Source organism: Peromyscus californicus, unplaced genomic scaffold (assembly GCF_007827085.1).
Source record: "Peromyscus californicus insignis strain IS unplaced genomic scaffold, ASM782708v3 Scaffold_16__1_contigs__length_79575227, whole genome shotgun sequence".
NCBI lineage: Eukaryota > Metazoa > Chordata > Mammalia > Rodentia > Cricetidae > Peromyscus > Peromyscus californicus.
Window position 1 is genome coordinate 39,979,979 of NW_026294458.1, and position 27,287 is coordinate 40,007,265.

Consider the following 27,287-nt stretch of genomic DNA (forward strand, 5'->3'; position numbering starts at 1 on the left):
AGTAGGGCGTCCTCTCACCAGGATCTGGTTTTTTTTTTTTTTTTTTTTTTTTTTTTGCAATGGGTTAACTGAAGTTCTTGTACTTGGCCAAGATTTTTGTAAATTACTAAGAATATAAAAGTCAACCCATAAAGAGGAAAGAGTGAGAAAAGAACACTATTTTAGGAGAGCTAGGAGTTGCCATTAGTTTTTAAACCGGTACTGTCAGGCCTGTGAGGCTTGCATTATTATTTAAATGAAGTCTGCTGGAGCAGAGTTCCTAGTTGGTGGTTTAGAAGTTTACAGCTCAAGTTAGCCTTTACATCCAGTTAGTTTTAGCAAAAACAAACAAACAAAAAACCAACAACAACAACAACAAAAACACAACTGTTTGTAGCAGGACGCTGCGGCTACAGAGAACATAAGTGAACTTCATTAGCTCTGGTTTACACTCTCAGGAGGTCTGGTAGTGTGATAAATATTGTGTTACCTCCTTGTAAGACTCCAAATGAAATAACAGCAGTTTTCTCCCTAAAAGGGAGAGGTTAGAATCTCTGTTGTTTATCATAGTCTGCCGGTAAATCAACTTCATAAGGTCGGTGGCTTTTAGGGGTCCCCTAAATCTTTCCTTACGTTTTTTAGGAGGCCTTATGGGATTAAGATAGTCTGTTGCTTCCTTATCTAAGCCTGTAAACAGACTGGAGCTGACTGAAATGCCTTTCATCTTAAGCCTGTGTCCTGTAACTTCTATCAAAAGCTGATTCTCTTTAGACTCATTCTGACTCATGGTGCAAGAAGGATTCTTAATAGGGAAGGGAGTTATTCAACTACTCACCACACAGAGGCCTGCGTTCCTCCAGGTCTGCAGCACCTTTGGTGAGGTCTGTCGGTAGCGGGCACTTCAGGAAGGGTCACCTTTACAACTCCCCTGGAGAGACTGCCTCTTCTCTGGACAGCCTCCGCCAAGCAACACCACTGCTTTTTGAGTGTGCTTGGTAGATTACTCTTCCTGAGACTGGGTACCCAAGGGTGCCCGGTAGCTTTCCCTCTCCCTGACCTGGTATCCCCTTCTCTCATCTGCTAACCATGCATTTAATTTCACAGGTACACCTAAGAGAAAAAGTTTCCCCTTTAAAACTCCTCAGCTGCATGTTCTACCATTAATACATAAATTTGTTTCCAGCAGAAATTCTAACCATCTAAAGAGTTACAGGTTGTCATTCTGTGGACCACAGACATGCTGTCTAGCTGCACGTCTGCACCCACCCTTCAGCCCATACCAATGAGACAGAATGGTGAATTAAAGTGAATGGAATTAAAGTGAATGGTCTAATGAGCTTGGTGTGCTGAGATTCTATTTTCCCGAAAATAGTCCTCACCATTAGTAGTTTCTCTCCTAAGCCCCTGGGGTGTATAATATTAAGGCTGGTCCCTCTAATGTTATACAAGAATCTGGTAACAACTCCCTACCCATGTTCATACCAACAATTTTAATTAAACACAGTGGATCAGAACAAAGGCCAATAGTGTAGAAGGGAAATTAGTTGGTAAGGGGGAAAAAGAGGGGTTCAAAGGGAGTGGGAGGGGAATAAGAGAAGATTTTGCAGGGTAAACATAAACAGTGCACTGTGTACATATATGTATGTACACACATATATAGGATATTGTCAAAAATATGTGTGTGTGTTGTTGTATGAATGTGAAATGTTCAGATGTGGATGTGTGTACACTTGTGTAGGTGGACATCACCAGAGGGTGACACTGAGTTTCTTTCTATACCACTCATCACCATATGTTGTATGATATTTTGTTTGTGTTCTGACAAATAAAGCTTGCCTGGAGATCAGAGGGTGGAGCTAGCCACACTAGACCATGGGGGCACACACCTTTAAACTCAGCACTTGGGAGGAGGAAGCAGGAAGACCAGGAGATCAAGGCCACCCTGAGCTACCTGAGATTGAAGAAGTCTAAAAGAGAAACAGAACCAGGCAGTGGTGTCACACGCCTTTAATCCCAGCACTAGGGAGGTGGAGACAGGAATATAAGGTGGGTGGAGACAGGATCTCAGCCCCCATTCAGTCTGAGGATTCATTCGTAGAGACAGGAACGCCCATTCGGTCTGAGATTTCAATTTCGAAGAGTTATGAAGTCTCTGGTGGCTGCTGCTCTGCCTTCTGATCTGTCAGCTTTCACCATATCTGACTCCGGGATTTTATTTAATAAGGCTAACTGGGATCACGCGTCAACCTTCTTTGTGGTGTTTATTGTATGTATGTGGCGTTTGCAAAGCTTCTTTCTGCAAAGCTTCCTTCTGCAGTACATGGCCATTAACTCAGATGACCATACCCAGTCTAGTGCAGAGAGTAAGTGAATTCAGAGTGCTCTGTCCTCTGTGCCACACCCTCCCAAGGCTCAGGGACCATTGTAGAAGAGGAAGAAGAAAGAATGTGTCATAGGTGATGCATGGCTTACAAGGAAACTTTTCCTGGCACGATAGGACAATTGCACAAATGAATTCATGGACGTCGTGACAGCCTGCACACGACTTATGCCAGCTCAAGCCAGACAAAAATCCTGGCACAGAGGGGGGCCAAAGTGAGCATAAAGTCCCGCCTCTAGCTGAGGAGCTATTGGTAATTGATAGCCGCTAGGAAGAGAAGAATCATATAAAGTTTTCTCTATAGGTGTGGCCCCTAGTGGGTCTAGCGTGCTCCAGTAGATGCCTACACACCAACAGTATATAAGCAGCGCTAATTGGACTTGATGCGTTTGAAAGAGTTTTGATGAGGACACAAAGTTGGATGGTAGGAAATGGGGTTAGGATGAATCTGAGAGAAGTGCAGGGGAAGGGGATTAAAGGGTAGGTTATGAAATCTTCAAATAATTAATAAAAGAAATGAAAGGTACAAAGTTAGACTTTCAGTCATTTGCTTTGCCAGTCAAAATTTCCCATCATACCAAATGTCAGTCACCTGCATTGTATTTTAAGCTTTGTCTTTTGGTGTCCAAAGGCCAGGTTGTCATCTTCCTGCATATTTCCCTTTAAATACACTAGAAGGCCACAAATATTGCTGAATATTTACTTTGCTTAATAAACGTGTGAGAGTTTTCATAGGAGATGTTAACAGTGCTGTTCTTTGTATTTGAAAGTGTTAGTGGCCATTTTTCCTGTAGGGAAACACAGAGATTTAGGCCCAGGATCTAGCCAACACTTAGCTCAAGTCTGCCCCCTGGAGTTCAGTCACTAGAGTGTTTCGACTCCAATGCTGAGCTGTCTTCCTAAACCTTCCTGCAAGATTGTCATTTTACATTCTGGATGCTTCTGCATTACTTGGAAGCATATCAAATACTTCTTCTGTGAGCAACTAAAGTTTTCACCTTATGAAGGAAATGTTATCGATAAGTACAATTTCTCGGGCTGAAGAGATGGCTCAGCTGTTAAAGGCTGGGCTCACAACCAAAAGTAAATAAAATTTCTCATTCTAAGAGTAATATATGATAATGGCTTGCATAAAATAGGCAGGATTAGACAAAGTTCTTGGGCTCTGGCTCTTTATTTCCACCTTTGTCTAATTTAGTGAACCAGGGAGTTTATTGGTCCACAACTGTGTGCTTGTCAAAATGGAAGTGCTTATAAATACACGTTCAGTGGATAAGCAATGTCCAGGACCCAAGAAACCAAATAGGTTGCTTTGTTTTGTGAGTGGTTTTTGTAGATCAACTGAAGCATGACTGAGGGGTTACTTACAGGTGGATGAATGGCTGAAAGGCAGCTGTATCAACAAAAGGCCCGCCCTGACACAAGTGTTAACGTACAGAGGCTACATTCCAGGAGCTCTCTGTACGACTTGCAGCGGCCAGCTTCTCTCTCTCTCTCTCTCTCTCTCTCTCTCTCTCTCTCTCTCTCTCTCTCTCTTTTTCTCCCTCCCTCACTTCCTCCCTCTCATTCTCCCAACTGTTACTGCATATATACATACATAATCTTAGACAGGCCTTGTTAATATTGTAACTTTCAGGAACTTTGTGAACTTCATAAGTTTCATTCATTTCCTGGGACTTGCTAGTTTTACTTATACCCTAAGTCTGAGACACCTTCTTTTCCTCTCCAGGAAGGAATGCTTTCATTTAGAGGAAATGGCTGTATAACACCATTTATACCAAAGTAATACCTAAATTACAATACACTTATGTCTAATAAAAAATACAAAATAAAATTTAAGCAATAGAGAGTCTTGGAAGTTAATCAGGAGATAGCTTGGAGCTGTCTAGTAGAAATACTGTGTAAGATACACGTTAAGATTCATTTTATAAGTCAGGTGGTGGTGGCGCACGCCTTTAATCCTAGCACTCGAGAGGCACGAGGCAGGCAGATCTTTGTGAGTTCGAGGCCAGCGTGGTCTACAGAGCAAGATCCAGGAAAGGCGCAAAATTACACAGAGAAACCCTGTCTCGAAAATCAAAAAAAAAAAAAAAAAAAAAAAGATTCATTTTATAGTAGCCACATTTCAGGAAATGCGTCTAAAACAGTATTGCTTCTTTTTTGTTATGTAATCTAGGCTGACCTGGAATCACGGTGGATTCTAGATTGGCCTCAGGTATTTGGCAGTCTTCATGCCTCAGTCTCCCATGTGCTGAGATTCCAAGTGTGAGCCACCATTTCTGACTTTTATTGCTCCTTCTGTCAGAAAGAGCATGAGATTATACTGAGTAAGTTCAAGTGTCATTTAAAGGCACTTTAATGACTTTAAAGACATTAATGATTAACTGGACAGAGAATGAAAGAAATTCAAGCAGCTTCAAACCAAGCAAGTATGTATGTAAGCAACGGCTAAGTGTTGCTACCATCCACTGAGGCAGGCAACTTTTACTACGAAATATATTGGCAGAAAATAAATAGAAGGCAGACAGGGCAACAAGTACTAAGTTCCCTTTTCCAAGATGAGTTTCAGATAGACTGAACCCACAACAGAGTTGAGTGACTGAGTTGGGATATAAGGATCTGTCGTGAGCTTGTAGGAAGGCACGATGCAATCATCTGAGGCTCCAGATAACACAAGCAGGCAGAGAGAAAAGGGAAGTCCCCTTGTGGGAGCCCAGCTGGGAAACCAGCTCCCACATTTTATAACTGAGTACTCTTGAGGAGTGAGGACAAGAGATTTAGATAGAAGAATAGAGGGGACAGAAACAGATAGAAACATAGGATAGCCTTGGGAGGGCCTGGATCATTATCTACCAGCCCCTCCTGTTTCTTCTAAAGGGCTATTTATAGGAATGCCAAGGGGTGGAGCAAAAGACCTCCCCCTAGCTCAGCCAAGTGTAGACCCTTCCAATCACCTAGTAACCATGCACATGGTCAAGCAATCCTCTAATGCAGCTCTGCAGGGCAAAGCAAGCTCAGATCTCACTAGAAAACCTTTGTTGGCCTCCAAACCCCCTGTTACCCTTCTCGGGCTGGAATATCCTGTTCTTTCAGCCTTTGGACTTGAGTCTTGTTTGGACTTGGCCCCCTGCCTGCAGACTCTTGTGTCTTCCACCTTGGAATGAAATTTACACTAGTAATTGCCCTGGTGCCAAAGCCTTTGGACTTGGCCTAAGCCACAATACTGATTTCCCTGGTTCTCCACCTTGCAGATGACATGGACTTCTAGGTTTGTGATCATGTACACCAGCTTCCTTAGTAAATCCCCTCTCACATCTTTACATCCTTTTGATTCTTTCAGAAGAACCCTGACTATTGCAAGGCTCATTTCTGTGTAAGAAAGATTATTTTAGTATTGCCTAAGACATTCAGGATAACACATAACATATTGATTATCAGTTCTTACTAAGTATAGCTATGAAACATATTTAAATAATCACTTCAAAAAGGAAGATAGCCTAAAGAGGCACATCACAAGATCAATAATAGACAGATTCACAGAGCTGATGCAGAAAAACATTTGCTGAAGATGTGGAGGTAGCTCCCTAAAAATCTTTTTTTTTTTAAAATATTTTCAGAAAGTCTATTCAAATACCTTTTGTCTTTTTATTCACATAGAGGGGTGATAAAGCAGATCATACTCTCAAGTCTGATGCCAGGGGCAATTAGAATGTGACGCTAGTCATCCTGAGATCCCGTCATCCCAACCGCCTACTCCAGTCACTTAGCATCTGCAGATGCCTTTTTCCAGCTACCATCCTGTCCTCCTGCTGACAGGACAGGAACTGGGCCATAAAACAACTGGTGGCACCCATCATCCAGATGTAGAACATGATACTGTTCCTGCCCTTACTCAACCAGGCGAGCCATTCATACTTCTCAGTGTTCTTCCTTGGTGGCGTTTCTTCTTCTCTGTACATTCTCGTGGGGACTCGTCTCCATGCTCAGGTGCTCACTCTCATTCCTTCCCTTTCTGTTCTCAGATCTCGGAAAGGAGATGGTCAGACGAGGGTAGAAATGTACCAGAAGCTGAATATGAACCAGAACTGGAAGCTCCCATGGTTCTCCTTAGCAACCAGACAACAAAGCCCCAGGCCCTGTAATAGACTTCCACATTGTAGTGATAATTTCAGTAACTCCATTTACTGTATGGTAATGGCTTCATTCACAGAGTGAAGAAACACATGGTCTTGAACATCACAGTCATTCTAGGACAGATGCTCAGTCTTCACAGGACTATGACTCTCAGTGTCTCATATGACAATAGGTGTGACTTCACAAGTCAATAACTACTTTCTTGTTGATTAAGAGATAACACTTGGAATGATTCTTATTTCTTTGATATTGTTCCCACTAATAATAAACACAAAATTATTGAATATTATTGTCAGGCATATGTGAATAATGAAATTGAAGAATGAGATCCAATCTGGCAGGCATTTCTAAGCATATTGCTTGGGGTGGGGATGGGAAAGCCGCAGGTATTCACTGACTTTTTAAACACAGACTGTTTTCCTACAACCAGGATACAAAGCCTAAAACAGACTTTATGTTCTAGATATTCAACCTGGTGGATACATGATGGAGTCAAACAAAGGATAGAAAACACTATGCCTGTGTTGAAAATGTACAAACTGTTGTTATTCCCTAAACAATATAATCCAAAAAATGATTTATATATCATTTGTTTGTATTAGATAGTATAAGTAATATAGAGAAGGTCATATACAAATTCCATACCATTTTATATAAGGCAATTGACAGTCTGTGGATTTTGATACACTAAGGTGGTTACCAGGATCCATGACTTAGGGATACTGAATATGTATATTTTAATACGGTTATAATTCCCACTTTTTATGTAGCTAGCTTTACTAACATATATAAATATATTTTACAGGAAAGGTTTAGAAAAATTTGTACATAGTGCACGTTTTTTTAATTTATTTTAAGAAAGTTTTTTTTTTTAATTTTACTTACCAATCCCAGTTCACCCTTCCTCCCCTTCTCTCACCCCTCCCACCTCCCCCTATCTCAACCCTATCCACTCCTCAGAGAGGGTAAGGCCTCCCTTGGGGAGTCAACAAAGTCTGGCATACTAAGTTGAGGCGGACTAAGCCCCTCCCCACTGTGTCAAGGTTGAGCAAGGTATCCCAACCTAGGGAGTGTGTTCCAAAAAGCCATTTCATGCACCCGGGATAAGTCCTGGTCCCACTGCCAGGAGCCCACAAACAGATCAAGCCACATAACTGTAAGCAAAATTCAGAGGGCCTAGTTCGGTCCCATGCATGATCCCCAGCTGACAGGGGAACTCCATGAGCTCCCACCAGCTTGGGTCAGCTGTCTCTGTGGTTTTCTCCATCATGAGCTTGACCTCACTTGCTCCTGTGATCCCTCCTCCCTCTCTTCAACTGAAATCCAGGAGCTCATTCCAGTGCTTGGCTGTGGGTCTCTCCATCTGCTTCCATCAGTCACCGGATGTAGGTTCTATGATGACAATTAGGGTAGTCACTAATCTGATTATAGGGGAAGGTAAGTCCAGGCACCCTCTCCATTATTGCTAGGAGTCTTAGCTGGTGTCATCCTTGTGGATTCCTGGGGATTTCCCTAGCACCAGGTTTCTCCCTAACCCCTAATGATTCCCTCTACCAAGATATCTCTTTCATTACTCTTCTTCTCCATCCCTCCCTCCACTTGGCCATCTCAGTCCATCCTGTTCCCTTATACCTTCCCCATCCCTTCCCTTATATCCTGCCTCCTAGTTTACCCAGGAGATCTTAACTATTTTTCCCTTCCTGGGGCCCTCCATGTGTGTCCCTCTTTAGGGTCCTCCTTTTTACCTAGCTTCTCTGGGGTTTTGGATTGTAGCCTGGTCATCCTTTGCTTTGCATTCAATATCCATTTAAGAGTGAGTACATACCATGCTTGTCTTTCTGGGTCTTGGTAACCTCACTCATGATGATTATTTCTAGTTTCATCCATTTGCCTACAAATTTCATGATGTCATTGTTTTTTACCGCTGAGTAATACCCCATTGTGTAAATGTACCACATTTTCCATATCCATTCTTTGGTTGAGGGGCATCCAGGTTGTTTCCTGGTTCTGGCTATTATGAATAATGCTGCTATGAACATGGTTGAGCAAGTGACCTTGTGGTATGATTGATACCACATTGCATTACTTGGGTATATGGTATTGCTGGGTCTTGAGGTAGGTTGATTCCCAATTCCCTGATAAACCGCCATGCCATACTGATTTCCAGAGTGGTTTTATAAGTTTGCACTCCCACCGACAGTGGAGGAATGTTTCCCTTGCTCCACATCCTCTCCAACATAAGCTGTCATCAGTGGTTTTGATCTTAGCCATTCTGACAGGTGTAAGATGGTATCTCAGAGTTGTTTTGTTTTCATTTCCCTGATGACTAAGGATGTTGAGCAATTCTTTAAATGTCTTTTGACCATTTGAGATTCTTCTGTTGAGGATTCTCTGTTTAGTTCTGTACCCCATTTTTTAACTGGATTATTTGGTATTCTGATGTCTAGTTTCTTGAGTTCATAGTCTACATTTTAAATTTTTATCTTAATGTAAATTTTATAAGATAGCCTATAAATGTTGATGCAAATAAAATGTTTAATTGTAAATTATTTATCTTAATAAACTAGGTTTCATTTTCAAGGCACTAATCTCTCTAATTTTGAATGCAGATGCTAAAATTGTGTTTCTCAAGCTTGGGGAAGACAAGGACTTTGGGGTTACTTTTATGAATATTTCTGTTACACAATGCAGGGACTCAAGTGTGCTCTCAAAGCACAGTTTCTACCCAAAAGACTAAGAATTCCTAATTTTTTTTTTTTTTTTTGGTTTTTCAAGACAGGGTTTCTCTGTGTAGCTTTGCGCCTTTCCTGGAACTCACTTGGTAGCCCAGGCTGGCCTCGAACTCACAGAGATCCGCCTGCCTCTGCCTCCCGAGTGCTGGGATTAAAGGCGCGCGCCACCACCGCCCGGCGAGAATTCCTAAATTTTTAATGAAATCCTTTTAATTCCAGTGATCCCTTCAGCCACCTACCCACTAAACATTTTCTGTGATGCCTCATGTAAGTGTAGTTTTGGAATTCCTATTCCTCACAAGAATGTCTGCTAAGGCAGCGGACAGGTTACACAGTCCTGGGAAGTACATGAAAAAAGGGACATGGGGTTTTAAAATTATGGTATCAGTGCTGAAGAGATGGTTTACATCCTACTCTTCCAGAGAACTCAAGTTTGGTTTCTAGCCTATGACAGGTAACTCACAACTGCCTATAACTCCAATTCCAAGAAATCCAACACCCTCTTTTGGCCTTGTGTGTGCTCACACACATGGGGCACACTCACACACACACATATACACAAGAATAAAATTAAGAATAAATCTTTCAAGCAACTTATAAACAGACTGGATAAAATTAAGTGAAGAAATGACATACCTATAAAAACTTAATTAAACAGACTTATATTTAAGTGAAATGGTATCTTCTTCATCAATAAGAGAGTGTCCCTCTACAATGAGACCACAGAGTTATTGGTAAAAATACTAAACAGAACATGTCAAGTCTATTTTTTATTGTTTCTCCATAATAGCACAGTAAAATTGAGGTCTCCAACCCTTAGACTGATGTGTCAAAATTAACTCCAATATAACCCTTTTCATTTAGTGAGATAATAAATATTTAAGAAGCAACCTAAAGATGAAATTTTGTTATTTGTAAAGATGTATTTTTTACATGTATATGTATATATGAATGTACACCATGTGCATGCAGCTACCCACAGCGGCCAGAAGAGGGTATTAGATTTCCTGGAACTGGAGTTACATGAGCCACCTGATTATCAGTACTGAGAACCAAACCTGGGTCCTCTGCAACAACAGCAAATGTTCCTAACTATTGGGTAAGCTCCCCAGCTCCATTTAGTTTCTTTTTAAAAAGCAATGGAAGAAGTTGTATAGAAAATTAATTTTATGTAAAAATGCATCTCAAAAGAAACGTAAGGACTGGGAAGACAACTCTCTTAGCAAAGTGCCGAGGGCCGTGGGAGTATACAGCAGGTGACAACTAGTGTTTGACAAGTCGACCCACCAGATGTGTAACTCCCTGATGGGGAGCCCCACCTGGCAAAGCCGTGGGGTCACTGGCTGTAGAAACCGGTTGTTTTCTGTCTGTAACTTTGAGTGTCACTGCTATGCCTCCCTATAAGAACAGCTGTGGGGTTCTTTCCACAGCCCTTTGGTAGTGTGTTTTACATCTCTGGGCACACTTTCAGCTAATAATGCAGACCGTGAGAGACCAGCTCCCACTATCCACTCCGGGTAATAAAAGGAATGCCTCAGAGTAGCAAGGGGTAGGAAACTTATTTATCTGAGGGTAATTAGGAACAAGTTTTAATCTATCTATGACTGGTGAAATAACGAAACACACCAGCTTTCCGATGTTAACTTTCTCCTTTACTTCATCTCAAGAATGGTCTCTGACTCTGTCTGTCTTCACAGTTACATATCGCCACACTACTACACACAGCTACATATCTTTACATACATACATACATACATACATACATATTTTCACACAGTACACATCTTTCTTTTACATACATTTCTCTTCTACATCTCTTTTCTATACAGCTTCATCTTCTTGCCTCCATACAGTTACAAATCTCCACACAGCCACAGCTAAACATCTCATTTACATAGCTCTCTCACCATACAGCACTTTACACAGTTCCTAGGCACAGCCCCTCTATGTAGCAGTGGCTCTTTCACACAGCTCTCTCACACTCACTCTCACACACATACTTCTACATTATTTGTCAGGGACAAGGACAGAATCTCTAATTAGTGGAAAAATACAGACCCCCCCCCATAAGACAGGGAACTAGATCATCTTACAGTCAAGTTGCCTAGCAAAAGGACATTGAGTCAGAGCCCTTGACCCTTTCACCCTGTAAACATCCTATACAAACATCCTGTTAGCGTGCCCCACCCTATGCAGATAACAGCTTCCTGCTCCCCCTACCCTGCAGGAACTATATAAACCCTCCTGGAGAAAAATAAAGTTGCACCTTGATCAGAATCTTGACTTGGTGTATTTCCTTTGTGTCTCCTGTCCCTACATTCCGTCCTTAGAGTGGTCGAGTACCCGTTGAAGCCCTGCTGGCCGGGGCAATTATTCACTCACTCTTTACTCACTCTTTCACCCACTCACTTCCTCACACCTCTCTCATGCTTCTTCATCTCTCACCCAGCACACATATACACACACACACACACACACACACACACACACACACACACACACACACACACTTCACTCACGTTCTGCAGCAGCTCTCACATAGCTCTACACAGCCATCTCTCTCCACAACACCGCTGCTGCTGCTGCCTCTTCACAGCCAAACTCTGGACAATTATAAGTTACATTTTCAGGGCCCTACCCGTTCTCAAAACACAAGATAAGTCACGTAGTTTCTCTTAGGCTACTAATGTCACACTGGCCCATGCACATAGCTCTGATAGGTGAGGGGTCCCAGACAGTAAACAGTTGACTGGACCTTGAGCAGTCAGAGTATGTGCAGAAAGAGAGCCACTGCAAGGACTATGTCTAGATGTAAACAGCCTGGCCTTGATTTAGCAATAAACAACACCTGGGAATTATTCTTTGTGCATATTCTGCAGGGGCACCTTAGTCTATTTTGGACTAGTTCTAAGGTCTTTGCAAAATGTGTAAAAGGTTGTCTTTGAGTCTGAGAACACTGTTACTTTCCTGTGTCAGTGAAGAAGAATATTCTGGTAATATTTCGGTTCATCAGAATTATACAGCTCAAACAAATCCATAGCTAATGTGTGCCCAGAGATGGAAAACACACACCAAAGGGCTGTGGAAAGAACCCCACAGCTGTTCTTATAGGGAGGCATAGCAATGACACCTGGGAAAGTTACAGACAGAAAACAACCGGTTTCCACAGCCAGTGACCCCACGGTTTTGCCAGGTGGGGCTCCCCGTCTAGTGGGTCGACTTGTCAAACACTAGTTGTCACCTGCTGCATACTCCCATGGCCCTCGGCAGCAAAGTGTTTCCCTCACAAGCACAAGGACCTGAGTTCGATTCCCAGAACCCACATTAAAAAAAAAAAAATCTTAAACTCTGCATAGTGCATTGTAGTCCCAGCACTGGGGAGGTAGAGCTAGCTAGATTTCTGAAGCTCACTGGCCATCAACCTGGCACCCTTGGTAAGTTCCACATCTATGAGAGACCTTGTCTCCCAAATAAGTGGGGAGGGGTGGCAAGATAGCTCTATGGGTAAAGGTACTTGCCACTAAGACCGACAACTTTAATTCAATTCCCAGAACCTACATGGTAGAAAGAGAGAAGCTATTCTCGAAAGTTGTTCTCTGACCTCCACCACACATCACCCGTACATTCACACACACAAAAGTAACGAAATGAATAAATAAACAAATGCAAAAAAACCCAAACAAACAAGGTAGTTCTCACCTGAGGAACAATACCCAAGATTGTCTTTTGGCCACCACGTGCACACATACTCACACTCACATGCAAATGCACACACACAGAGAGACAGAAGAAACATGAAACATTCGGCAAAAGTTAAAACAAAGCTACGCATTCCTAATGTCTAATATATGTCCTGAACGTGAATAAGTACAGATTACGCATAAAGTTTAGACAAAGAGAACAAATAGTACTGTGGCACCAATGCTAAAATCACAATGTGAAAATGAGCAGAACGTAGACAGTTCGCAGAGTCTAAAGATTTTGGAAAAGAACCGGAATGTTCCTTTGACAGCTCTGGCTCTCACCTAAGCTTCACTTCGGTGTCATGGCCCAGGAGGCTCTGCAATCGCAGTCTCAGAAATTTACTGAGGCTTCCATCACACGGCTTTCCATGAAGAAGGCTGTAATGTAGGACTCCCCTGGGGTCCAGGTGTCCCCGTGCAGCCAGGCACATCTAGAGATTGTCTCTGAGCTCTACTTCACCTCTGGCTGGGGCTTGGGTTCCAGTGCAGATTCCCGTGATGAGCCCCATGCTTTCCTGCCCAGGAGCAGTGTTGCTTCTGTCTCTGCTTCTCACATTCATAGAAGGGGTGGTGGGAGCGGTCCCTGGGTCATCAGGTTAATGTGATTCCAGAGGTTTAATCTTAGGTACCGGCACAGAGACAACGGTGTCAGCACCAAGACTGACAGTGGAGACGCGTTACTGGGTCTGAGGTCCAAGGTCTGAACTTAATTCTTTCTCTAACTCTCAAACAGTAAGAGTCTTTATCTAGACTCACATTGATTTGACTTAGAAGAGGTACTTTACAGGCAATTTTTTGTCTTCCTGGCTTATACAAAATGTTTTTCCTGTTATGCTAAAACCAGGTACCAGAGGTCTCTCCTGGCTTCTTTAGCCCTTAGGAAGGTAGTTTTGATGCATGAATAGATGTATGGTGAAATCCTTGAGCTGAAAAAGAAGCAGACTTAAAAGGACAGTAGAAGGCATCCACAGCAGAACAGATCAAACAAAAGGAAAATTTGGTGACCCTAAAGATGGGCTATTTGAAAAAACACAATCAGAAGAGTAAAACAAAGACCAAAGTGTCTTCGGAAAGCTTATGGGAACTCTAGGGCATATTAAAAAAGCAGATGTTCAGCTGGGCGGTGGTGGCACACACCTTTAATCCCAGCACTTGGGAGGCAGAGGCAGGCAGATCTCTGTGAGTTTGAGGCCAGCCTGGGCTACAGAGTGAGTTCCAGAAAAGGTGCCAAAGCTACACAGAGAAATCCTGTCTTGAAAAACGGAAAAAAAAAAAAAAAAAAAGAAAGCAGATGTTCAAGTGTTTCAAAGGAGACCTTCAAATGCCAAAGTGGCAGAAAGTTTGTTAAAAGGAATAATAACAAGGTTTCCTAAACATAGAGATGTTTAGGAAAACATACAAATATTCATACATAACAAGACCAAAAGTTACAAATCAGGTCCTACTCAAAGCTAGTCTACAGTAAGACATGTTCAATTCAAGCAAATCTGCCCCATGGCATATTACAATTAAGCCTTCAAAGGCTAAATGGTGTTGGAGAGATAGCTCAGCAGTTAAAATTGCTTGCCGCTCTTGCAGAAGACCTGGGTTTGTTTGCCAGCATCCACACAGTGACTCACATCTGTCTGTAACTCCAATTCCAGAGGATCTGACACCATCTTCTAGGCTCTTCAGGCACCCGACATGCACATGGTGAACATACACATATGTAAGCAAACACACACATGAAATAAAGTTGAAAAGAAACCTGTCAAGTTAAGATGATAAGAAAAACAGTACATAAGGGTGTTTCAGTATTCATCAGACTTCTCAGCAGAAACCTTACAGGCCAGTAGGGAATGGCATGAGATTCCCATAAAGAAAAAAAATTAAAAAGCTGTCAACCAAGAATAATGTACCTTCAAAGCACCTCTTTTATATAAAGATAGACACAGATAAATAAAAGCTGAGAGAATTAATCGCCATCAGACGTGTTCTACAAAAATAGAAAGTTCTTTGAGCTGAAAGAAACAAATACTAATGAAAAGAAGAAAACATTGAAAGGTCTAGAACTTTGTAGTAGTGAGACAGGAGTTAGCTTCTGTTGAGCATGACACAGCCAAGCGGACCTGTTAGGACATGAACAATTGATCTAAGAAGCAAGGCCAGTGTCAACAGACCAGCTGGCTAGCTTTCATGAGACATATGTTGGTTATTAATGGTCTTTTACATATTCTTGTTTCAAATGTAGATGGCTTTTTATGAAAGCCCCCACTTTTTCCAAGAAAGAGACCCAAGACCACCCTAAGAACAAAGAGTTAACTGTGAACAAATGAGGCCACTTCTAAAGAACAAGCTGACCACTAGAAGTGGGAACAAAGAGACCTTGGTAAGTTCACTGCACTTGAGATACATGCAAGGTAGGAGGATGGAATATGCAGGCCAGTGACTAACATCGGGCAGACAATCAAGGTCAATAACTAACAAAATGGGAGATGGGGATGGACAGAGTGGAGCTTAGTGTAGACTATGTTTGAGTTTAATCTGATTTGTGGCCCTTGACCTTCATATACCTAAGGAAGGAGGACTCTGAGTTTGATACCAGGCTGAGCTATGCAGAGAACCAAACCAGCCTGAACTATATAAAGATTCTTTGACTCAAATAACAAAAAGGAAAATCAGAAGGGAATGAGAGAGAGGGAGGGAGAGAGAGAGGGTTTTATTAATTTCCTTTTTTTCTGTTTTTTAATCTATTTCTTGCTCATGTTCCATTATTATCATTTTGAAAGTGATTATAACCAAATGATATACTTTTTATTTTATGGATAGAAATGCTTCCAAATTCCAAAATGGAAACTAAAACCAACTGAGATCTTTAACTTTTTTGACTGTGACAAGTCTTCTTTATTTTTCAGAACACTAACTCAGGCGCTGCTGTCCATACCCAGATGTACAGTTAGCAGACTACACCTCTCAGGCATTCCCTTTCTTTCAGTCAAGTTACATTATCTTTACTCCAATCACAGCAGTGGTTTCCTAATATTACCTTCCCAGGAGCAAACCCCCTGCATCCACTCCACCTCCCAGATCCATTTGTTTTGTGATTCCCACGGCAGGCACAATAGTTAACTTGATAACAAGCTCATCTCTGTCGCCTTTGCATTTCACATGTCTTGCACTCAGTGACAGCCTCGATTTATGTGCTAGTTAGTTTTATGTCTACTTGATATGAGCTAGAGTCATTTGGGAAGAGGGAACCTCAATTGAGGTTGGATTGGCCTGTGGATAAGTGCATGAGACATATTCTTGATTGATAATTAATGTGGAGTGCCACCTTGGATGCTATACACAACTAAGTAGGCCATGAGAAGCAAGCCAATAAGCATATTCCTGCATGGCGTCTGCATCAGTTGCTGTCTTGAGTTGCTGCCCTAACTTCCCTGAATGGTGTTCTATAAGTTACAAAATCAAATAAACCTCTTTCTCCCCAGGATGCTTTTGGTCATTGGTGTTTTATCACAGCAGTTGAAACCCAAAAAGACACAGTTCTTAGTTAGTGCCTCCAGCTCACTTCTCCTGCCCAGGCACGGAGATGGGAGACCTTCCTACTTCACCCTCATTAGCCACCACCACCTTTCCCCTTCAATGGCTGCAAAAATCACTGATACCAAGATGAACTCCTTCTTGCAAGCTCAAACATTTCAAACCAGAGAAAGTACAAGGAATGTGAGTTCATGCTCTGTCTGTCTCAATAAGAACTGTCTCAAAGAAAAAGAACGTGAAGTTGAATGGGAAGCGACGTGGGAGGGTCTGGGAGGGGTTGAAGGAAGGGAATAACATGTATTGTGTGAAATATATATTGTTCAAAATACCTTGTGTGAAAAAAAATAAATAAAAAATTAAAAGCATAAAGCCCTCACACAGAGACACACATTTTGTTCAACTCAGAAAAGGTGTTTGACCAGCAAGGGCACTTCTGCTGAGGAGCAACAGTCAACCTCCACCTGTACTCTCTAAAACCAACAAACTTTGTACTAAGCAAAGCAGTCTATGTGAACTTCTTCCTTTTTATTAATAAAGTCTTTCCTTTCCTTCCTTCCTGCATACCTCTGGCTTGATATGATATGCATTCTACATTGCAATCTTTTTTTTTTTTTTTTTTTTTTTTTGGTTTTTCAAGACAGGGTTTCTCTGTGTAGCTTTGCGCCTTTCCTTGAACTTACTTGGCAGTCCAGGCTGGCCTTGAACTCACAGAGATTCGCCTGCCTCTGCCTCCCGAGTGCTGGGATTAAAGGCGTGAGCCACCACCGCCCGGCACATTGCAATCTTTTTACTCAAATTTTCTCTGTCATTTTTGTATGTGGAGTTTTTCTATCCCAATTGCCTGGTCCCAAATAAACACACACAGGCTTATAGCAATTACAAATGCTTGGCCAATAGCTCAGGCTTATTACTAACTAGCTCTTACATTTCAATTAACCCATTTCTATTAATCTATGTATTGCCATGTGACTTGTGGCTTTACCTGTCCTCTAGCACATCTTGCTTCCTGAGTGGCTGGCTCACATCTGCCTGACTCCACCTTCCTTTCCTCCACCCTTCCCCCTCCACCACCACATTTTCAGTTTTTCAGTTTGGCTTTCCCACCTAGCCTTATTCTGCCTTAATATAGGCCAATGAGCTTTTTTATTAACCAACAAGAGTAATAAATATTCACAGCGCACAGAACAATCATTCCACAGCACATTTCTTTGCAGCTTAGACAGGGCTGGTCATTCATTACTCTCAGCAGAACCTGTATCTCTACCAAAGCCTTTGCCTCCCACTCTAATTGCTGTAGGTGTTGTCTACATCTAACAGATGTTATCCCAGGACCTTGCATTACTCATTTGTATCATTGTATATCTGCAATCAAGAATATGGGTAATTGTGCCCAGCGTTTCCCTATGTCACTAGAATGTGTGTGCAAGCACATCAAGGGCTGTACTTCATTGACAAGTATCCAGGCTTTCCATGAGTTCTCTAATGTATATTGAATGCATGGATGCATACAGTACGAAAGAAAGGGAAATTCCAGGTGGTAAAATTGCTTGTGCTATTCACACCACCAATGGCTCCAGACTGGCTTTTCATCCTGTACCATCCTAAGAAGCTACATGCCACCTCTGACACAGCAGGAGGGCGCTGCCTGCATCCCTGGGCTGCATAGCAGTGTGATGCCAGGGAGTGCTAGCCTGGCCAAGGCAAGTACATCAGATCAGAATAATGCTCCCCATCAAGCTGCTGGAAAACCTGAAGCTGCCCATCAGCAGCCAGCCTTCCCTGTCAGTCTTCATGATCATCGGCTGCTCCACAGCTATAGCCTTCCTGGCCCTGGGCTTTCTCTTCAAACGCGGAGACTAAGTTCTCCTAAATGGCAGAGGATTGGGATCAGAAAATGAGACCCTGAAGCATTTGTCCAACTACACTACACTACACACACACACACACACACACACACACACACACACACACACACACACACACACCCCAGGCCTGGGAAAGTTTTCAGGGGTCATCTTGACCCCGGATCCCCTCATCCTCTTTGGAAGGTGCTCTTTCAAGGTCATCTGTACTCTACCATCCTGGGACAGTGGATTGATGTTCAGGCAGCAGAACTCATTAAAGTCGGCATCACCTTCACCCTGCCTGCCACCTGGCGCTCCAGTGACTGTGCCCTACACAACTGTTTCAAGCAGGTGGTGCTCACAGCCTCCATTTCCCACACAGCCTGATGTGCTCCTTGACACCATACAGCCACCCACTGTATTCTAGACACATATAGCAATGCCATGCTCTGGGAAAAGATCTTCCCAACCTCTGGAGATGCCAACACAAAATATGCTCGTGAACCACCAAGATGGCTTATCGGGTAAAAGTGCTCGTCCTTCAAGTCTGACGACCTAAGTGCACTCCCTGGAATTCAAGGTGAAAGGAGAACAGCTCCAGAAAGTCAACCGCTGACCTCCAAATGCCCATCACGGCAGGAGCACCTGTACTTCACACATGCATGTGCGCACACACACACATACACACACATACAACACGCACACAAAGACGCACATACACGCACACGTACATAGACATCCACACACATGCGAACACAATACATATCATGGCCGGAGCATGTGGCAATCAATATTTTGTGTATGCGCTAACAAATAAAGCTTGTCTGAAGATCAGAGGGCAGAGCCAGCCACAGAGTTAGACACAGAGGCCAGACAGTGGTGGCACACACCTTTAATCCCAGGACTAGGTTGAGACGGAAGTGATATGGCTGGGCAGAGAAAGGCATATAAGGCGGGAGGGGACAGGACTCGGGGGCATTCAGTCTGAGCATTCGTGGAGACAGGATCCTTCCCCTTTTGGCTGAGGAGTTGGCAAGGTGAGAAGTGGCTGTGGCTTGTTTCCTCTGATCTTTCAGCATTTACCCCGATATCTGGCTCCAGGTTTTTATTATAAGACCAATTGGGACCGATTAGGAACAGGTAAAGCCCCATCTCCGGACTTAGCAGACCAGGTCCCTAGCCCCTAGGCCCTGGGGGCACATCCTATGCCCCTCCTCCAAGCCATTGGAGCCCTAGGGACAAGCCAGCTGCCCCTTCCCCAGCTCCTTGCCAAAAAAAAAGCCCTGTGACACCAGTGAAAACTGGAGACATAAGCCCACCCTGCACCGATTGGGAATAGGTGCTCCCTGAGGCAGAGCCCACTGGTGCCCATTGGCCTAAGATCTGCTCCCTGAGACACAGAATCCATCAGCACAGATTGGACCAAGAGCCCAGATTAGACCAAGAGCTCGTATTAGACCAAGAGTATCAATCGCACCAAAAGAGGCTCACTCAGACACAGACAGAACTTGCATGTAGTGGAAGAAGAGATGGGTAGATGCCAGTGCAAAAATACAGTCAACAACATAGAGACCGAACAGAACCTAGTGGTGCTACATCAGCAAGACCTGAACATCCCAAAGACAAGTAGCCAAACTAGTGGAAATGCATGAACTGTGGACCAATAGCTGAGGAGACCCCATGGTACTGGACTAGGCCCTCTGGGTAAGCAAGACAGTTGTTTAGCTTGAACTGTTTAGGAGCCCCCCAGGCAGTGGGATCAGGACCTGTCCCTAGTGCATGAGCCGACTTTTTGGAGCCTAGTGCCTATGGTGAGACACTTTGTGCAGCCTTGGTGCAGGGAGGAGGGGCTTGGACCTTCCTCAGCTGAATCTACCAGGCTAGGCTGACTCCCCCATGGGAGACCTTGCCTTGGAGGAGGTGGGAATGGGGGTGGGTTGGGGGAGAAAGGTAAGGGGTGGGAGGAGGAAGGACAGGGGAATCTGTGGTTGGTATGTAAAATGAATAGAAAATCTCTTAATTAAAAAAAAAACAAGAAAAAAAATCCCTCATGAAAGCTGATTTACATTAAAGACTTAAAATTCTAAAAAAAAGAAAGAAAGAAAGAAAACTTGAGACTAGGATTTAAATCACTTTTGACTGAAGATTAATACAGAGAGAAATAACCCTCCTGTCTATATCAATGTATCAATTCAATGAACAAGGTTGAAGGTGGTCTCCTTCGTCTGAATTAACAGTTCAGCCATGTACTTACAGTTCAAGTGAGCCGGGCGGTGGTGGCGCACGCCTTTAATCCCAGCACTCGGGAGGCAGAGGCAGGCGGATCTCTGTGAGTTCGAGGCCAGCCTGGGCTACCAAGTGAGTTCCAGGAAAAGGCGCAAAGCTACACAGAGAAACCCTGTCTCGAAAAACCAAAAAAAAAAAAAAAAAAAAGTGGTATTATGGTTTCTAGCTGATGAATAAATCTCAATAAATATTAAAAAAAAAAAGACCAGTTGGATTTGTGCTACAGAGTACCTGTACTTCACACACACACATAGACACACACAGAGACACATACACACACACAAAGACTATACATGCACACACATAAACAAACACATGTACATGTACACACAGACATACATAAACACACAGACACACACACATATACACGCATGCATGCACATATACACACAAACATGCACACACAGAGATGTACATATATGCATATAAGCACATGCACACACATATATGCACAGACACAAACACAATAGAAATAAGTAAAATCATTTTTTAAAATGGGCTCAAGACTACAATCCTTTCCAGTGTTATAATGTGGGCGATCAGAAAAGTCCTACACATTTTCAATCCCTAACTCACCATTACTGTTCTAGATGAAAACCATTCATTAAGAAATTTGCATATCATGTCCACTAATTAGTTCCTCTTCATGACCGTGATAATAATATTTTGATATGCTGTTATCAAAGAAAAACCCAGAAAATTGCATCAGAGCAATCCTGAATTTTGTCCCAAGAAAATGGCTTTGGGCGAAGCCTAATCCCACAACTCTCCATTTTCCGGGACTGAGAACCATATTCATTGCCTACAGAGCCAACCAGGGCCTTGTCACTGTGTAAATACTTAATCTTGAAATGCTGGGTTATTCTAGTCAAGGCATTTCATGTTCCCGTGACTGATCTGCACATAGGTATAAAAATTTACCTAGAAATCGGTCCAATGGTGCAAGTGCTTCGCTTTGGATACACCCTGAACCCGTCACCTCTCAGGGCTTTAGGGCGAGTGGGGGCTGTGGACATAGTGTTCTTCTGAGTGGTGCTGGGGGACATTGTAAGATAGCTGTCCACTCAGGGGCATATGTGTGTGTGTGTGTGTGTGTGTGTGTGTGTGTGTGTGTGTATGTGTGTGTGTGTGTGTGTGTGCGTGCGCTATGAAGTCTTAGAAGATGGCTAACTTGATTTTTAGTTTTCTCTTTAAAGACTTTCAGACTCTTGTGATAAGATTGAGGAAAGAGCCATTTAGCTTGGCCTTTAGAAACATGTCACTAGGACCACCAGATTTCAGATTAAGCTACTACAGTGTTAATAAAGTCCCAGCGAAGGGACTGGAGAGATCACTTGGCAGTTAAGAGTGCAAACTGCTCTTACAAGGACCTAGTTTAGTAGTTTAGTCCTAGAACCTACATCCCACAGTTCACAGACTCCTCTAATGCCAGCTCTAGGGGATCTGCTGTTCTCTTCTGCCCTCTTCAGGCTCTGCTCTCAAATGCACACACCTCCCCACCACCATATAGACATACATGTAAAATAAATAAAAATAAAACCTTTTCTCAATCCTAATGAAGTGGGGCTACAAGATGAGACCTGTAGCAGGCAGAGTGACGAAAGAGGGAAAAGATGAGCAAGAGTCTCTTTCCCTGCACGGTTGAGTCCAGGATGTTGCTGTCAGTCAGCTTGGTTTGAATCTCGGACAATGGCTGGAATCCATAGCCAACAGGAGGAACACTGTAGGCCCGAGGAGAGGATGAGCCAAATGTGGTCAAACAATGTGATTTATGCTGAGCTCATACACAACATTAGACAGCATTCACTATGAGGTGAAAGATAGATCCCAAGAGCCCCAGGCAATGGGGTCAAGGAACTAAGGAGACTGAACACCTGCTGCTATTTGGCTGGTGAAAAGTAATTGTGAATTTTACATTGGTAAAATTTGCTGTTTGGTATTAGAATACATTCTTAACAAATATGACTGTGCTATATACCATTTTAATGCATATTTCTCGCTTTATGTTTGGGCTATATCTATTGGCTATATATTTATCGTATTTATTTTATATTGTGCTAATAATATTAGACAAAAAGAAAATCTGAGCTATTTTCTTCTTTGAGTTCGAAACGGGCTGCAAAACATTAGTGACAACTCTCAGCATCAACAATACATGTGGCCCAGCAACTGCTAACAGATATATACTTCAGAGATGGGTCAGGTTCTGCAAAAGAGACAGGAGCTTTGAAGATGGGGATCATAGCTGCTGGCTGTGGGAAGTTGACAATGACCAGTTGATGAATGACCAGTTGAGAGCAATCATCAAAGATAATCTTTTACAACTACATGAGAAGTTGCCAAAGAACTCAACATGGACCATCTGAAGGTTGTTAGCATTTAAAATACAATGAAAAGATTTTTTTAAAAAAGGTCAGTGTGTCTCGTGAGCTGACCAAACATTTTTTAAATGACCGTTCTGAGCTTTTTCTACTGTTCTGTGAAACAATAGTCATTTGTCAGTTGAATTGTGGTGTGTGACAAAAGTGGATTGCAAAGGATAACCAGCAGCATCCAGCTCAGTGGTTGGATTGGGGAAAGGTCCAAGACACGTCGTAAGATCAAGAAGATCAAGCTTGCATCCAGAAAAGTCATGGTCACTGTTGGCAGCATTCTGCCAGCCTGAACCATCACGCATCCCAATGAAGCTGTGATGTCTGAGAAGTATGCTCAGCAAGTAGCAATGAAAATTGCAATGCCTGTAGCCAGCATCAGTCAAGAGGAAGGGCTGAATTCTTCCCCTGACCAAACTCTACACAGCCAGTGCTTCAGAAGGTCAACAAGTTAGACTACAGAGTTTTGTCTTATCTCCATGTCCACCCATCCGCTAGCAAACCGACTATGACTTCTTCAAGCATCTGGACAACTGTTTCCAGGGAAATCACTTCCACAACCAATGGGATGCAGAATGGTTTCAAGAGCTCATTGAGTTCCAAAGCAGGGATTTCTACATTGCATGAATAAACAAACTTATTTCTTATTGGCCAAAAAAAAAAAATGTGTTCATTGGGGGCTGAAGAGAAGGTTCAACAGTTAAGGGCAGTTGTTGCTCTTACAGGGGACCTGGGTTTGATTCCTAGCACCCTCATGGTGATTCACAACCACCTTTAACTCCAGTTCCAGGAGTTAAAGTTCCGGTGCCCTCTTCTAACCTCCATGGGCACCAACATGCACATGATGCATATACATACATACAGGCAAAATACTCATACTCACACATGAAATGGATAAATCTAAATTTTGAAACTCTTTAAAAGGTGTTGATTATAGTGATCCCTATTTTGGTTGATAAAGATGTTTGAGTCCAGTTATGGTTTAAAATTCATAGTTCAAAACAGAAATTCCTTTTCACAAACCTAAGATTTTGGTGTGTACACAAGGCCCAGTCCTCAGATGTTCCTTGCTAGTGGATCCCAATATTAAAATGCCACAGACCAGTCTGTTGGTCACTCAGGGGTGACCTCTGTCACAAAGCCTCGCCATCACCACCTCAGGTAGCAGTACTGGCTCATCCTCACACTTCTTAGACTGGAGGTCCGGTCAGAGGTCAGCAACCTACTATGAACGTGGGTGTTCCAAACCCTGTTGGTCTCTTTCCCTTTTATTTCTGCTATAAGATATGCCTCGAGTGGAATTGGTTTCGATTCTATTTCTAAGTTTTTCTCATCACAGAACCTGCCATTTCTGTTGCATTTTCCTCAGCCATGAGAAGTACTCAGGTTCCTGGTATTTCAGCATACTGTGGGCACTGTGAGGTGCTGATGCAGCCCGCCCATCTCCTGTCTCCTTGTGCATGACCACCTCTAGCTGTGCTGTGATGGCATTTCCTCTCTCACCCATTTCCCATGTTGGAAGTATTTGTATATGCATTTTACAGAATAAAATATCGGGTTTTCAAAAACGGTTTGTGCATATCATTGCGCATATTCAAAAATCTTACCTTTTGGTTTAATCTATACATAGTTTTTCTTTTCCTTTATGTTTTGTGACAGGGTTTCACTGTCATAGGCTGACCTCAAACTCCTGCACGCAAGCAATCTTCCTGTATCAGCCTTCCAAGGACTACCACAGCGATGGAAAGTTCTTTAATGATACCAGCATGGTAGGAGTATAGGGGGACAGGGGCCACCATCCTTAACTGGTGGGACTATAAATACCTACGGCATTCCTAAAAGGTCTGGCAGTAGATGTCAACAAGCTTAAAATCCCCACCTGCTTAAATCTGTCCACAACATTGTCATGAGCAGAGCTGTAGTCCCCAAAGGGGACTTCCTGTAATGAAGGCCCAAGAGCACCGAATGTGAATGTGTTTAGCAGTGAGGTCTTTACAGATGTTAAGTGAAAATGAGGCATTTATGGCGGGGGGGTGGGGGGGGGGTGGGGGGTGGTGGTGGTGGTGGTGGTACCTGAAATGTACCAATGTTTTATAAGAAGAGGAAATTTGCATGACAGAGAGACAGCTGATACCTGCTCCCAATGGAAACACTATCTGAAGACAGCAAGCAGCATCCTCCAAAATAGGAAGAGTGCAGAACTGGGGGATTTCCGGGCTACAGAACTTTCTTTCTTTTGTTGTTGTTTGTTTGTTTTTGTTTTTGTTTTTGTTTTTGTTTTTGTTTTTGTTTTTGTTTTTGTTTTTCGAGAAAGGGTTTCTCTGTGTAGCTTTGCGCCTTCGAGGAACTCACTCTGTAGCCCAGGTTGGCCTCGTACTCATAGAGATCCTCCTGCCTCTGCCTCCCGGGTGCTGGGATTAATGGCGTGTGCCACCACTGCCTGGCCAGGCTGCAGAACTTTAGGATGCTAATTTCCATTGCTTCAGCAACCCATTCTGTGGTAGTTATGGCAACCCTAGCTAGCTGATTTATGCAGACAGATATCTTTTATCAACAAGAAAACAATGGTTGAAGATTTGTAAAACTACTACACTCCCTGAGGTAAATCTGTGTAGTCCAGTTGCTGTTGGTCAGCCATGGTACTGGGTCCTGTGGACAAGCGGGGAGCAAAGCAGACTTAGGTGCGTTTCTCAGCACTGGCGTTTTTCACAGGAGACACATGTGTACTAGGGTCCTGTGAAGAAGGTCCTCTTCTCAGCACTGGCTGAAAACCACAGGAGACACATGTGTACCAGGGTTCTGTGAAGAACTGATGATTGAGTTCCAATCTGCGGGCACTCAGTAGGGGATGCCGGCTCCCTTTGGAGCAGAGGCCCTGCCGTAGAAGGAACTTGCCGGCAGGAAAGGAGGCCCTGGTGTGCTAGAGTGGAGAGGAGCTGAGAGAGGGGAGGGGGCCTGAAATGGGGAGACACAGGGATCCCCAGAAGAGCCATACCACAGATTGACAGTGTTAAAGCAAACCAAGTCATCTAAGGTTTTCTTTGTGCTATAGGAATAATTTCTTGCTTCTCTATTTTAAAATAATTTACCCAGTTCTCTGCAGTGACCTAGTATCAAGGGTGGGAGTGGGGGATAACTTAAATATTGAGATTGGGAGTAAAATAGAGATGTTTATATAAATGTGTTCTTCCATCAAGAAGCCTGAAAATACATGCCAAGAGTTTTGGTCACAGTATAAAGCATACACTTAATATCACCTTATATCATTGATTTTTTCCATTTTTGTGCTTTGGTGTGTGATTTTATGGAAAATGGGCATAAAAGATAGCTCTAATTGGTGACAAAGAGAAACTTCCTTCTTAAAAAATATTTGCTTGCTAGTAAGACATGTTGGAATTTTTATTCTCTCCAACTATATGGCTCCAAAAGGTCATTAGACCATATCCTAAGTAGCTGTAAACAACTTTATCCCTCTTTCCTTCACACTGTGAAAGGGCCCCAGTATTCAGGTCAGGATCTTCCCACACTCTGAGTTTCCCCTGGCCACTGGGATCCCTGTACACAGTAGAGAGTGGCCACTGCTATTGGCTCAGTAACTACATAGTTGCACTGGTTCCCAAACAGAAGAGTAGCCACACACTAACATAATCCACACAAAACAAGAGTACTAACACTACAGAGTAGTGCTCACACTACAGCAAAGTACACACACACACACACACTACACACACACACCAGAAGAGTACTTATATCACAGAACAGTGCTCACACTACAGCAAAGTACACTCCTATGCCACAAAATAGTGCTCACACTACAGCAAAGTACAGACACACACACACACACACACACACACACACACACACACACACACCAGAAGAGTACTTACATCACAGAATAGTGCTCACACTCCAGCAAAGTACACACACACACACCAGAAGAGTACTTATGTCACAGAAGAGTGCTGCTTGCATTGTGTATGCCCAACACCCCCCCAGTCAAAGTCCTGTGCGCTCCCTGGTTCCATGTCACAGGTTCTCACTGACACAGTATTTAGTTTCCACACTGCTTGGTGGACATGACATGCCTATGGCATTTATGAACTCACAGCAGCTGTGAGCATCCAACCAATACCTTTCCAAGACTATGCCATCAACATTCCATTACGTATAAGGAAGGGATTCGTGAGGCCCCACCCCCTCCCTGTGAACCAACTGGTAGCTAGAGTTTTCCTGCCTTGCCCACAGTCAGGACAAATCTCTGTCACCCGCCAGTCCCACAGCCGCTCAGACCCAAC

At 43.0% G+C, this 27,287-nt stretch overlaps 1 protein-coding gene and 1 pseudogene across 2 annotated transcripts in view; one reads left to right on the forward strand and one right to left on the reverse strand.

Annotated features, from left to right (window-relative positions):
- Positions 1 to 27,287, reverse strand: part of LOC128112119 (transmembrane protein 45A-like) — a 98,111-nt gene that overhangs the window by 49,190 nt on the left and 21,634 nt on the right. The window lies entirely within an intron of this gene.
- LOC128111431 (transmembrane protein 248-like) lies at positions 18,104 to 21,377 on the forward strand (annotated as a pseudogene).